Source organism: Alligator mississippiensis, chromosome 5 (assembly GCF_030867095.1).
Source record: "Alligator mississippiensis isolate rAllMis1 chromosome 5, rAllMis1, whole genome shotgun sequence".
Lineage (NCBI taxonomy): Eukaryota > Metazoa > Chordata > Crocodylia > Alligatoridae > Alligator > Alligator mississippiensis.
The window spans coordinates 160,504,262-160,518,257 of NC_081828.1; the positions used below are offsets into that span (position 1 = coordinate 160,504,262).

Sequence of the window (13,996 nt, forward strand, 5' to 3'; positions counted from 1 at the left end):
TGTGGCGCACGGGCCAAGTCCCGGGGGACTGGAAAAGGGCCAATGTGGTCCCCATTTTCAAGAAGGGGAGGAAGGAGGACCCGGGCAACTATAGGCCGGTCAGTCTCACCTCCATCCTTGGCAAAGTCTTTGAAAAAATTATCAAGGCCCACATATGCGAGAGCCCGGCAGGACAAATTATGCTGAGGGGAAACCAGCACAGGTTCGTAGCAGGCAGATCATGCCTGACCAATCTAGTCTCTTTTAATGACCAGGTTACGAAACGCCTGGACACAGAAGGAGGGGTGGATGTTGTATACTTAGACTTCAGGAAGGCCTTCAATACGGTATCCCACCCCATACTGGTGAACAAGTTAAGAGGCTGTGACTTGGATGACTACACAGTCCGGTGGGTGGCAAATTGGCTAGAGGGTCATACCCAGAGAGTCGTGGTGGATGGGTTGGTTTCGACCTGGAAGGGTGTGGGCAGTGGGGTCCCGCAGGGCTCGGTCCTTGGACCGATACTCTTTAATGTCTTCATCAGCAACTTGGACGAGGGAGTGAAGTGTACTCTGTCCAAGTCTGCGGATAACACAAAGCTATGGGGAGAAGTGGACACGCCGGAGGGCAGGGAACAGCTGCAAGCAGACCTGGACAGGTTGGACAAGTGGAAGTGCTGCACCTAGGGAGGAAAAATGTCCAGCACACCTACTGCCTAGGAAATGACCTGCTGGGTGGCACGGAAGTGGAAAGGGATCTTGGAGTCCTAGTGGACTCCAAGATGAACATGAGTCGGCAATGTGACAAAGCCATCAGAAAAGCCAATAGCACTTTATCATGCATCAGCAGATGCATGAGGAATAGATCCAAGGAGGTGATACTTCCCCTCTATCGGGCGCTGGTCAGACCGCAGTTGGAGTACTGCGTGCAATTCTGGGTGCCGCACTTCAAGAGGGATGCAGATAACCTGGAGAGGGTCCAGAGAAGGGCCACTCGTACGGTTAAGGGCTTGCAGACCAAGCCCTGTGAGGAGAGACTAGGGCACCTGGACTTCTTCAGCCTCCGCAAGAGAAGGTTGAGAGGCGACCTTGTGGCTGCCTATAAGTTCATCACGGGGGCACAGAAGGAAATTGGTGAGGTTTTATTCACCAAGGCGCCCCCAGGGGTTACAAGAAATAATGGCCACAAGCTAGCAGAGAGCAGATTTAGACTGTACATTAGGAAGAACTTCTTCACAGTTAGAGTGGCCAAGGTCTTGAACGGGCTCCCAAGGGAGGTGGTGCTCTCCCCTACGCTGGGGGTCTTCAAGAGGAGGTTGGATAGGCATCTAGCTGGGGTCATCTAGACCCAGCACTCTTTCCTGCCTATGCAGGGGGTCGGACTCGATGATCTATTGAGGTCCCTTCCGACCCTAACATCTATGAATCTATAATCAACACAATTGATTACTATGAGAACTTCAGCTATATAACTAACACTTCACAACATTTATCTGCTAGAGTTATGGATTGTGCAGCAAAAAGGAAAAAAATTATACCGATTGTCACATACTGCCTTATTGCCACTATCTCAACCCAAAGATGGATATATTTGGGTTGTACAGTACACAGTTGGGTTGTATTGATTTGATTTGATTATCCAAATCTTTAATATCTAATTGTCAACTTTGTTTTCCTAATTTTTAACTGTTATAATATAATGTGTTGTTCTCTTTTAAATTTTACTGTATTTAATATCTTCACTGTTAGGTGGTAGTATTGTTTTACATTATGCATCAAGGCTAGCATCCCCCATACTCAATACCTACAGGATTCTCCTTCCTGCAGAAGCTTCCAGGCTCTCTTCCTTTGTTTTCCATTTACCCCGACCTAAAGATTGGCAGACTAACCCTGGTCAATCAAAAGCTCAAATAGAGCCTTATAATAAATCACTCACATCACCATCAGTAATTATGATATAGTCATATACAAACAACACAGCACACTAAAGTTATTAGTGTCACAGGCTGATTACAAAATCAAGAGTGACCCTAATGACTTCAAGCAACTAAGATCAGCCTGGTCCATTTCACTGAGAACAATAGATAAAACAAGTTACACGTTTTAAAACTGTTAAGACCACAGGACCCAATCCTGCTCCCCTCATTAATGTTAATAGTCCCATGTGCTTCAATAAAATCTACTCGTATCAGTAAGGATTAGGATCAGCCATTTGGGGCAATTACAGCTCCTCTCATTCAAAGTGTCCTCAGTAAGACAGACACAGACAAAAAATTTTATGTGAGCTATTGTAGTTTATGGGAACATCCATGAGTAAAGCAAGCAGGGGTAAGATCTTAATGTTGCATTAGTATATATGGTGAATGTTGGTACATCTCATAACAAAAAATAAGGAAAGGCAGCGGTAACATCCTTTGCTTAGTTTGCCCCAACAGGAATTTGCTATGCTGGGAATTCGAGATGCTGGAGATATTTTAATGGAACTAAAATTTGTTCATTTGCATGTATTAATTTCACAAGAAAATCTCATCAGTGTTTCTTTTGTGTATTTACTCATTTTATGCACAGGGCTAAATTTAGATCCTCCTCCTCCTTAATACTACACTTTCAATGCTGCATGTGCAGCAACTGGGATCCCACAACCATCTGAGATTTAATTATTCACATTAAACACACCTGCAAAGACTTTACAATGTCATCCACTTAAGCCTGCAGAAGATAAAAATGCACAGGTGCATGTGTTCGAATTTTTAAATGTGCACTCAGGTGTCTGCATGTATGCATGCATTTTGCTTTGCATGTAAACATCTGGAAAGCAGGAAGGAGGTCTGGTAAAAATTTATGCAGAATGGTTTATATGAACTGTCATTTTCTATGTGTATTACGTGCATAGTATTATATATTTACCATGTGTATTTCTAGAATATATTACTATTAAATACATTCCATCAGTTTGACTATAGGCACATTTTTCAGAGACAGTATAAAAGTGTCTACTATGATATAATTTATAAACTTATTGCTATATTTCAGTCATATTCACAATCTTTTTTTTTTAACACACAATATCTACACTGGGTGCAGTTCTATTTTGACAGAGATTTTGCAATTTACCTCCCAGATGCAGTTGATCTAGAGGTATGAACTGGACAGTGCAACCACTAAGAAATCCTTCCCTTCACAAATGCTTATTGCCTTTGTAAATAGCTGGCTGTCAGAGGGGTTTAGAGATTTGTAATTCAAACAACAATCAGATCAGCGCTCATTTAACCCACAGTCACTTCCATGTCTGGGGCTACATTATGTCTTTAGTTTGTCATAGCAGTATTCTTAATATTGAATAGCTTTGTCTGAAGGCCACTTACAGCTGATAACCGGCGAGATCCTGTAAAGGGGCAGCAAGTCACTTACTCTGTGAGGCCATTTTTACCATAACCCTATCTTTTCCTGGTTGTTTTGGAGTTTTAGTCAGCCCCAGTGCTAGCCCAGTAGTACTCAACCTACCCAGCTCCATGGGCCAAATGAGTGAAGCAGGGCCAGTCTATCAGTGTGGGGTCAATGCACAGAGTCGGTCTGTAGGTACGATCTGGCATGCAGTCAAAGTTTGGGACCTGCATGCCCAGATCCTGCTGCGTGTCAGCTCAGCCCTACGTGCCTGGGTCCAGTTCCATGCTGGCTGTGCCCCATGCACCTAGATCCATCCATGCACCAGGCCAGCCCTGCATGCCCAGACTTCTCTGTGGAATAATGCTGCATGCCAGAGTGATCTAGCTTAAAGAGCCATGTTATCTGGCCTATGGTTGTCCCCACAAGTCCAGAAATTTTGCAGCATGGGGAGTGGCAATTAGTGCTCCCACTGCTCCCCTGCTGCCAAATTTCTGGACCCATGGGGATAGCCACAGACTAGATGACAGGGCTTCATGGACCGGATCTGGCCTGCAGGCCAGAAGTTGAGTTCTATTGCATTCAGTGGAGTGTAGGAATTAGACAGTACCCAACCTGTGGGCTCAGGTTTATATTAGGAAGTTGGATCTCCTTGCCTCCTCTGGCTTTGCCCTTCTCACTTGTGACCAGAGCAGCACAGGGCACAATCTAACCCAAGCAGCATGAAGCGATATTTCTTCATTAGGCAACAGTTAAGCAATTTCAGATTGCAGACATTAATAGAAAATCAGCCTTATGGTGAGAATTCTGGATCTGGGCCAAATTTCAACCCCCTTTGCAGTTCCACCCTCTGTAACACTATTAGTAACTCTGGAGAAGAAGAAATTTGAAGTTTAATGATAACAAGAAGCAACAGTTAAACATTTCAGGCAAAAAATAACTCTTCTGAAGCCCCTTTTCAGAGATATGTATAGGCAGAGGAAATGTGTTGGAATTTGTGCTCATTTAATTTAATTCTAGAAATATGTTGCTGTAGCACATAAGGATTATTTCAGTCCTGAGTTGCTGTCAAAGTTCTAAATTAAGTCAATACGAGAAAGAGAGCTCTGATAGATAATTTGTAGATGAAATGTTAAAGACTGCTAGATAAAGCTTGCAAATCTGCTCATTTAGCTCAGTAGAAGCCAGCTCAAGTGGGAAACAAGCCGAGATCTAGTCCCACCAGTGACCTCGCCATGAAAATTAATTAATTGGCATGTGTTGTGCTTTGTTAAGGGAAAAGAGTAAGATACTTCATGAATATGAATTAAACGGCACGTTGAAGCCAAGAGGTCCTCTTTTTTAACCATCTCCATTTACTTCTCCAATCTATGCATCCTAGTGGAACATAATGAAGTTGTAAGTAAGTAACATGGTTAGTGTTTAAAAATAGTAAATAAAGCAGCTAATACATGCTCTGTATTGCCCCCCAACATATGATATGATTCATTAGTATTCTCCACAATTGACCGTACAGAGACAAAAAGGTCACTTGGGTCTGAACGTTAAACACTGAAGCAAATTCAGAAGCATAAGATGAACTAGTATCTATGTTTAAGAGAAATGATGCACTGGGAACACGTTTATAGCCAAAGACATACACAGCCATAACAAGAACCTAACCTTTTAATATGTCTCAGGGCTTGATCTGTAAGCTCAACTCCTAGAAGCAGCCCTTACTCACACTAGTAGTCCTACTTCCAGCTAAAAATATTGTAGGATTGAACTCACAGGCCAGGCACAGACATTACACTTTTACTATTATAAAGGGATTTCCAGATTGAAGATTGAAAGCCAGTCTATACCCATAGGAGAACAGAAGTTTGGCACACCCAGTCTAAGATTTGCTCCCTCTGCCCCCCAAAGAGTGAATGTGTGTTTCCTTTACTACCAATCTAAATTATGCTGCTTACAGAAAACCACATAATTTAGATTGATTCTTGGGCTTTTTGAAGGTCTGTACCTAGCCACAGTCTTAGGATATTGTTTTAAAACAACTATATTTATACCCCACTAAATGGAGAAGATGTTAGTTTAGAATGGAACCTATGCAGGGGATGATGAGCTAAACATACTGAATGCTTGCTCCAAGATTTGAATTAAAAGTCTAGAGCAGTGATGGCTTCACATCCCAGGTGCATGCTGTGAAAGTATTTGAAAAGTAGCAAAGGAAATCCTGATACCAAGATTTATATATAAATCAGTTTTAAAAAAAGTTACATTTCAAAAGAGTCTTAGTAGACAAAAAAGAAAAGGAGAAAAAGAGAAGAAGTAAATTAATCTTCCCGAAGTACATTACATAAGGGGAAATGCTTGGTAGTCGTTATTTGCAGTAACAACTCAAGACAAATGAGCAGTCGGTGCGTTAGTTCTGATGAAGGACATGCGAGAAAGACAATGGCTTTCCATTTTTAAGTTAATCAGTACCCAAGTGATGCATTTCTGAAAAATAATAAAATGGATTAATCAGGAGCTAAGGGAAAGAAGAGGGCAGACATTTTATTTCTACCACGTGTGGATGAAATATACATAACATAATAAAGGGCTGCTGTCTACTATCTGTAGGAAGAGCACCTGGAAGATTAAAGCTGTGGACATAACATTAACAAAGTACAGACCACACTGAATTAATGAGCACTGGAGATAGACATTCAGTAGAGTCTTAATTTATTTTCCTTTTCTAGCTCATCCTTTAAGAAAATGACAGTGTCTTCTTATCGATTTTACACTCAGAGATCAATCAGAATTGCCCTGACTCAGACAAAATTTACAGCACTCCCTGACGCTGCCTGGAGCATCTGGGCCTAAACAGACATTACAAGGAAGCAATAGATCATGTTTGTATGTAGAGCTTGACATGCTTAAAAATAAGCTAATCTGTAGTGGAATTTCCTTCTTTTTGACAAGTTGCTCTGCCCAGCTTTTCGGCCCCTTGTTATGAATTTCTCTCCCAGCTCTACTATTAATTATAACATGCGTATAGGATTCATGTATTTAGGCCCTGAGGGAGGTCATCTGCTCTGCAGTTTTAGATAAAATATAAACTAACAGATCACTCCTACTTAAACAATGTGAAATGTCACTCTGATGCACTCCATAAAAAAGCTAGAGGTGTTCCGTCAAGAGCTATGATCAATTCTGACAACCCAACAATATCAGAGCTAAATGATGGGCCTGTACATTCCTAAACAGCCCTCAGTGGAAATTGCTGTATCCGGAAGCTCTTTTGTGCAAGTAACTAGCTGTATTAAATGCAATAATTACAGAAAAGACACTGCCTGTGATGCTTAGGCAGTTGTTGGCTAAGCTGACTTATTTCCACACTACAATTTATCTTGTAACTGCGAACTGCTTCTGTGGTGACTTTATACATTGGAACTAGAAGCTATGTCTCTTCTACGTTAAACACCCCAAGAACCCCCTAATCTCTGTGGGCCAACACTGGAGGCCTATTTGGCGAAGTAGTTGTTGAATCCATCTTAATAGAAAAACTTTAAGTTTGGGATTCAGAAAGCTATCAGAACAAATCTTGAATCTATCAAAACCAAAGTTCTTCAAAAACTCTCCAAAAGCTACTGCGAGAGGCAAGGATTTTGGTGGGTGATTAACTTTCATTGGCTCAACTACATGGTTCAGATCGAGCAGATAAACTTTCAGATGAAAAGTATTCTTCTTTCTTTCTATTCATCTTCATTCTCTGCATTTGAAAGCTTGTCTAAGTTTATCCCAACCATGCAGTTAGTCCAATAAAAGATATCACCCACCAAAATCCTTGCCTCTCATAATTCCTGGACCATCATAGCTACAACATTCCAACACTATGTTCATAAACTACTGTCATTTACCTCCTTAAGACAGTGCCCTGGTGATCATTAATATGATTGTATATATTAATGGGCCAGGAAATCAAAAGGACAGAGAAGAGTTTTCCACTTTTTACAATTCGGAAAGCCGAATCGAAAGCCTCCAAATCGATTTGGAATGATTTGGGGCCGATTCAGATATTTGGCCATAGGCCATACAGGTTTCCTTCGCATCAAGTGAACTCAATTTATAATGTAACAAATACAGATAGGTTCCCAAGGAAGTGAAGGAGGAAGGGAGTGAGGCTGGGACTAGGGAAGGGGCAGGGGGAGAGGTGCCGTTCCCAGGGCTGCACCATGCTCCGCCTCCCTCCCCGTGCCTGGGCTCTGCCTATCCCCACTCATCCCAGCTCCTGGGCTTCGTCATGCCAAGGTGCAGGCAGCTGGTGTTGGCTGCTCCCAGAGCCACTGCAGCAGGGGCCAGGGGGAGTGGCAGCAAGTGGAGCCCCAGGCAGTGTGAGACGTGGTGCAGATTGTCCACACTGACTTGACCGGCGCCAGCTGCAACGAGAACTGTCAGTGAGTGCGAGGGACAGGGGGTGGGGTGCACCTCTTGTTGCTCCATGCCCTCCGGGAGGGCTGCAGGCTGGGGGGCTGTGTCAGGCTCTTCCCAGGGGTGTGCGCCCCCAGATCTTGACACAGGATGATAGCAGGCTGCCACTGTAGACTGGGCTCAGTGGTGGCACCAGGCTGATTCTTCCCAGCACTCGGGGTGGGTGTGCTGAGCACCGGGAACAGCCCAGTGCCACCACCAGCCCAAGCCTTCAGTGGCAGCCTGCTGTTTTCCCATATCCAGATCCTGGGGCACTTGGCTGTTCCTGGAGCTTGGCATGCCCGCTCCAAGCACCAGGAAGAATCAGCCTGGTGCCGCCACTGGCCCCAGCCTGCACCAGCAGCCTGCTATCATTCTGCATATAGATTCAGGGGCATGTGCCCCTGGGAAGAGCCTGACATAGCCCCCCCAGCCTGCAGCCCTCCCAGGGAGCATGCAGCAGCAAGAGGCATGTCCTACCCCCCACCCCCCGCACCCACTGACATTTCCTATTGCAGCTGGTGGCAGCTGCTCCCGGGCCCGCTCCAGCAGGGGAAGTTGCAGCAAGCGGAGCCCTGGGCGGTGTGAGATGCAGCGCAACTTGTCTGCATTCACTCCAGCCCCCACTGTAGCAACTCCAGGAGCAATCGGCACCAGCTGCAATGGGAACTGTCAGTGGGTGTGTGGAGGGGGGGGGGACTGGGGAATGCCTCTTGTTGTTCCATACCCCCCGCGAGGGTTGTGGGCGATAGGGCTGTCAGGCTCTTCCCCTGATCTGGCTTCAGGATGACAGCAGCCTGCTGCTGCAGACCAGGGCTGGCAGCAGCACCAGACTGATTCTTCCCGGTGCTCAGCACGCTTGCCCCATCTACCGGGAACAGCCCAGTGCTGGTCCCAGCCTGCAGCAGCAGTGTACTGTTATCCTGCATTCAGATCTGGGGGCACTGGGCTGTTCTCAGAGCACCTGCCTCAAGCATGGGGAAGAATAAGCCTGGTGCCACCACCAGTCCCAGCCTGCAGCAGCAGCCTGCTGTCATCCAGCATCTGGATCCAGAGGCATGCACTTCTGGGAAGATCCCAACACAGCCCTTCAGCCTGCAGCCCTCCCGGGGGGGACGGAGGCATGCCCTGCCCCCCCGCGTCCACAGACAGTTTTCATTGCACCTGGAGCCAGTTGCTCCCGGGGCCACTGCAGCAGGGGCTGGGGGAGTGCGGACAAGCTGCGCCACATCCCGCACCGCCCAGGACTCTGCTTGCTGCCACTCCCCCCAGCCCCTGCTGCATCAGCCCCGGGAGCAGCTGACATCACCTGCCTGCACCATGGCATGGTGCAGCCCAGGAGCTGGGGTGAGTGGGGACAGGTGGAGCCCAGGCACAGGGGGATAGGTGGAGCATGGTGCAGCCCTGGGAATGGCACCCCTCTCCCCGCCCCTTCCCTTGTCCCAGCCTCACTCCCTCCCTGCCTGGGAATGTATCCCTATCTGTTAGGGCTGTCCAAAGCTTTGGTAGCCAATTCAGTGGCCAAATCTCTAAATCTGAATTGGACGAATCAAATCAGGACAGTGATTCGAATCACCAAATTGAATCACTGTCCCTCGAATTGGCCAAATCCGAATCCAAATCGAATACTTGCTGCTTCGTATAGGCATACTTATTTCTTACTAAGAACAAATGAAATTAGTAGCAAGAGAATGGAAATGCACAGCAGAAACACAAGCACACTAGCAATGCAGACTGTGAAACATAGGCTTTGTACAGTACATACAATATCACACATAATCATTCCTTCAGCTTGTTTATTCAGTAGTGCATTCAGTAGACAAGTTAATATTTTGAACTAAATGTGAACTATAAAATGATTATGTTATAGTCAGGAAAATCCTTATGATAAAAAATCTTCCTGGACTGGTAGTGTATCAGAAAAAAAACACCCTGTAGCTATCTGGGTGCCCCATGCATTGACTCAAAGATCAGGATCTGTAAATATCTATCATCATATGGAGACATTGATTTTTGCATCAGTCAACTGGTGAACAGTTGGCATGCCTGACAGATCATGCAGATTTCTTACCTGGAAGGAAATTTATTTACACTGCACATTCAGAGGTTTCCTTGACAAAGCCTCTGGTTTTGTCTTAATAGAAAAAATATGTCTTCAGTCACATTAGATGAACTTGATTGAATCTGCTACCTTGAAACTGTGTAATAGGGTGGCCTCCTCATCAGGTCTTTTCTGGCTGCCCTGCTCCTGGGGTAACCATCCACTTCGCTTTCCTGCCATGCATTGATGGAAAAATATAAGAGTTGTTACTAAGGAGGGAGGCTACCCATTACTTGCCCTGCTGATAAGAGCCTAATACCCACTCTAACCTTCCCTCCATGGGTACCATGCCTTGCAGATGTTACTCTGGTGTTACTTCTCCGGCCTATGGCTGAGCAAAATGGGCACATGGTTGTAGCTCTTCTCTACAGCCCTGGAGGGCCACTCACATCCCACCCCTCTCTCACTGGGGTCCCACTTACTCCGCTGGCTCTCACCCAGCCTCGTTCATACTGCCCTCTCTCAGGGGCCACACTCATGCTACCCGGTCTCACCCGGCTTAACTCTCCTTGCCTCAGTCAGCCCTGGCACAGTCTATTGGGTGTCTCCTGCTACCCTCACCTGAGCGTTCACTGAGCAATTGTACAACTGTAGGTGTATTTTGCTCCTAGCCCCTCGCCAGGCCACTATGCCCCCACTGGGCCTCCTCACTCACGCACACTCATGGGGCCACTCTCCTTGTTTCCCCTCTCACTCAGGGTCTGACTCGCACCCCCAGGCTTTTCTTTGCCACCTGGGTGTGGCCCCAGGTCCCTTCTCCGGCCTGAGCTCTGCCTCTGGGCTCCTTAACCAAGCCCTGGGCTCCCCCTGCTCGCTAGAACACCACTGGGGATGTGAGGCTGGGGTGATAAGGCACCCCGACCTGTCTTTCACTGGGGAGGTAACTGGCAGGCATTTCCTGGGGGCTCTAAAGCCACTAGGAGCCCCACCAGACCACCCTTCCCCGGCAGAGTGCAGTTTTATGTCTTACCCAGGACAAGGGATCACCTCCACCCCATAGTCCCTGCTCTTACCTCCTAACTCTGGTCAGAGCAGCCTCTCAGCCTGATGTTTCCTTCTTCCTTCCTGCAGCAAACTGTAGCCCAGCTTATATCTCTAGGTCCAAAATGGCTGCCCTCATCAGGCACCTGGCTGCTGCCTGTTTGCTGCCGTTAAAGTGGCAGGCAACAAGGTACCCTGCCACACATCCATAAAGACAGCTTGACACCTTGAAAATTGTTTTAGCTCATCTTTATATTGTCAGAGTTGATCTTTAGTAACCTACAGGGATAGGTTGGGTTTTATACCAAGTTTAATTCTAGCAGAAATTTTTTTTTTACCTTGTCCATCAGGACCACCAACTGCGTACAATATTTAAAGGGCTAGTTCTGTTTTATTCCTTGATCTTATATCTGTCTTTGGTGTTGATCTCTTTGTACATATCCTGAGTACATATAAATGAAATTAGTAGCAAGAGGATGGAAACACACAACAGAAACACAAGCACACTAACAATGCAGACTCTGTAACATAGAAGTATGATGACATGCAGGCAACTGTTGATCCTCTGGATCATGGTGTACACATAAGAGGTCTAGTCAGATGCCAATGAATCTGTTTGTGGCTGACAAGCCCAATTCAAGAGTGACACTGCTTGTTACAAGATCTGTATGTTGTTTGAGTTGGAGTCTGAGTTTACTTCAATGCTGCTTTATTTATTTTTTGCTTTGCTTCTATCCTCTGGATCAAAACCACTTCATACTGAACTGCACCCAGTACCAGATGTTTCCTCCAGATTGGACACGATTCTGCACACTCCTCCTAGCTTTCTATGTTGATGTTGAAGCACTTCACATAATTTTTGCACGTGTCAATACCACCATAGAGGATTACTCTGCTTTCTAGAGCTAACTCTAATCTTGCTATACAAAATATTCTTAGGAAAAAGGTCTCCTCCCATTCTCCTGACATGACCAATCCATCACAACCTCTTCTTCTTGATGGTGTGTCAGTCCTGCATGCTCCAGTACCACTGTGTTTAGTATTCTGTCTTCCCACTTTATTTTCAGGATTTTACGCAGACTTCTTATGTGGAAGCTGTTCACTCTCTTGATACGCCTAGCGTACGTAGTCCATGTTTCAGAACCATAAAGCAGAGATGACAGCACACAAGTCTCATAGATTCACAGCTTCACTTTACTCAATAGTTTGCTGTTATTCCATGCACATGTCTGTAATAGCCCAAAATTCTTAGCTGCTTTTCCAGTTCCATTGGTTTAGTCTGAAGTTCAAGATTCCTGCTCTTTGTTGAACCCAAGCAGAAAAAACTGCAAATGTCACCAAAAGATTTATCTTTCAGAGTGATGTCAAATATTGGTTCTTCCACCCCTTGGTACGAGATCACAGTCTTCTTGGGACTAGTTGCCATGTCAAACATTTTGCATGATTCAGAAAATCTGCTCAAGAGATTATGCAGGGAAAATTCACTGTGGGCAATCAAGACAATGTCATCCACAAACTACAAATCTCTCAGAACCAGTTTTTTCACCTTGGTTTTTGCTCTACACCTTGCAAGGTTGAACAAACCTCCAGTTACTCTGGTTCAAAGATAAATAATGTTATCGTTGCTGTCCTTGAATGCATGAAGAAGCAGGAATGAAAAGTAGATATTAAAGAGCATAGGGACTAAAACACATCCCTGTTTCACCCCATTGTTGATGGCAAGGTATTTGATTCTTTGTTTTCATGCACAACAGTTACCTTCATACCTTGAAGTAATAAACAAATGGTGTTCAACAGTTTTGGGGAACAACCCAGTTTCCTGAGAACAGTAAAAAGACTCTGTTCTGTTTACTGTCTTGAAGGCCTTCATCAGATCAATGAAAGCCATATACAGTGGTATTAGTTTTTCTCTACACTTCTCTTGCAGTTGCTTGACCAAAAAAATCTTATCAATGGTCGAACATCCTGAGCAAAAACCTGAGCACTGACTTTCAAGATAGATTCTTTCACCTAGAGATTGCAGCCTAGGGAGCATAATGCAAGTGACAACTCTCCCAATGATGTTCAACAGAGAAATCTCTATGGTTGTCAGTCACTTCTATTCCCTTTGTTTTTATGTAATTGTACAAACCAAGCATCTTTGAAATCTTGCAGTACTCCTTCCTCTTTCCAACAGAACAGTAGAACTTCATAGAGCTTTCAAAGTAATTCATTGTTGGCACATTTGTAGATTGCAGCAGTCGTTGCTGGATGCCTTGTTCCCAGGAATCAATTTAATGGCTCTCTCCAAATCTTTTAATGTAGGCTCATTGTCCAAATCCATCATAACTTTGAACTGTAACAATCCTTTGAGCTCTTCTTGTTTGATTTCAGTCTCACTGGAGTAAAGAATGCCATTATGTTCAATCCAACGCTCGAGTTGTTTTTGTTGATCAGTAACGACATTTCCATTTAAGTCTTTCCATGAAGCTGTTTTCTTCTTGACTGGACCAATTACTTGTTTGATGCCTTTGTATATTCCATGGCTATCACTTGTGTCAGCTTCTTTCTGAATATCACCACAGAATTTCAGCCAAAAATCCTGGGCACACCTCTTAGCCTATGATGACACGCAGAACAAAAAAGTGGTACATGATTTATTTACAACACTCCAGTATGACCTGCCCTCAAGTAATTTGACAGTAAATCACTGCTGTTTCAAAAACCCCAGAATTATAAATATTGATTTATTTTATCCTTTCTGTTTTCTCCTTATTTCTAATTGTCTGACATAGAAAGATCAACTGTAAAGAAATTAGAAAAATACAATCTTCTGCACAGGATCTTGCCCTGACTTTCCCCAGAGGGGCCTCCCTCCACTTGAGAATTATTCTAGCAGCTCTCTGCCACTGTTTCTTCTTTCTTGGTGGTGGTCCCATATGACTGAGCATCTGGTTGTCCTGAACACATATCTGGTGTTTCCAGTTCCCAGCCAAGCAGGGGGTAAGCTTCAAATTCAACCAATTTCAACCCAAGTGAAAAAACAGAAAAATACTATGTTCTACTGTCAAATACATAGGTTAAACGTCATGGAAAGGTACTACAAAATTTAATTGAGAAGAAAGTATAGAACTAGAAA

The 13,996-nt window shown here is 44.7% G+C and overlaps 1 long non-coding RNA gene across 1 annotated transcript in view; it reads right to left on the reverse strand.

The window, feature by feature from the left end:
• LOC132250921 (uncharacterized) overlaps window positions 1-13,472 on the reverse strand; it is a 44,551-nt gene extending 31,079 nt beyond the window's left edge. Inside the window, exons 1-2 of the long non-coding RNA XR_009462629.1 lie at window positions 10,911-13,472; window positions 9,868-10,070 (exon numbers count right to left, since the gene is read on the reverse strand). This is a non-coding gene — a long non-coding RNA (uncharacterized LOC132250921). The remainder of the gene's footprint in view (window positions 1-9,867; window positions 10,071-10,910) is intronic.
• Between the last annotated feature and the right edge of the window lie 524 nt (window positions 13,473-13,996).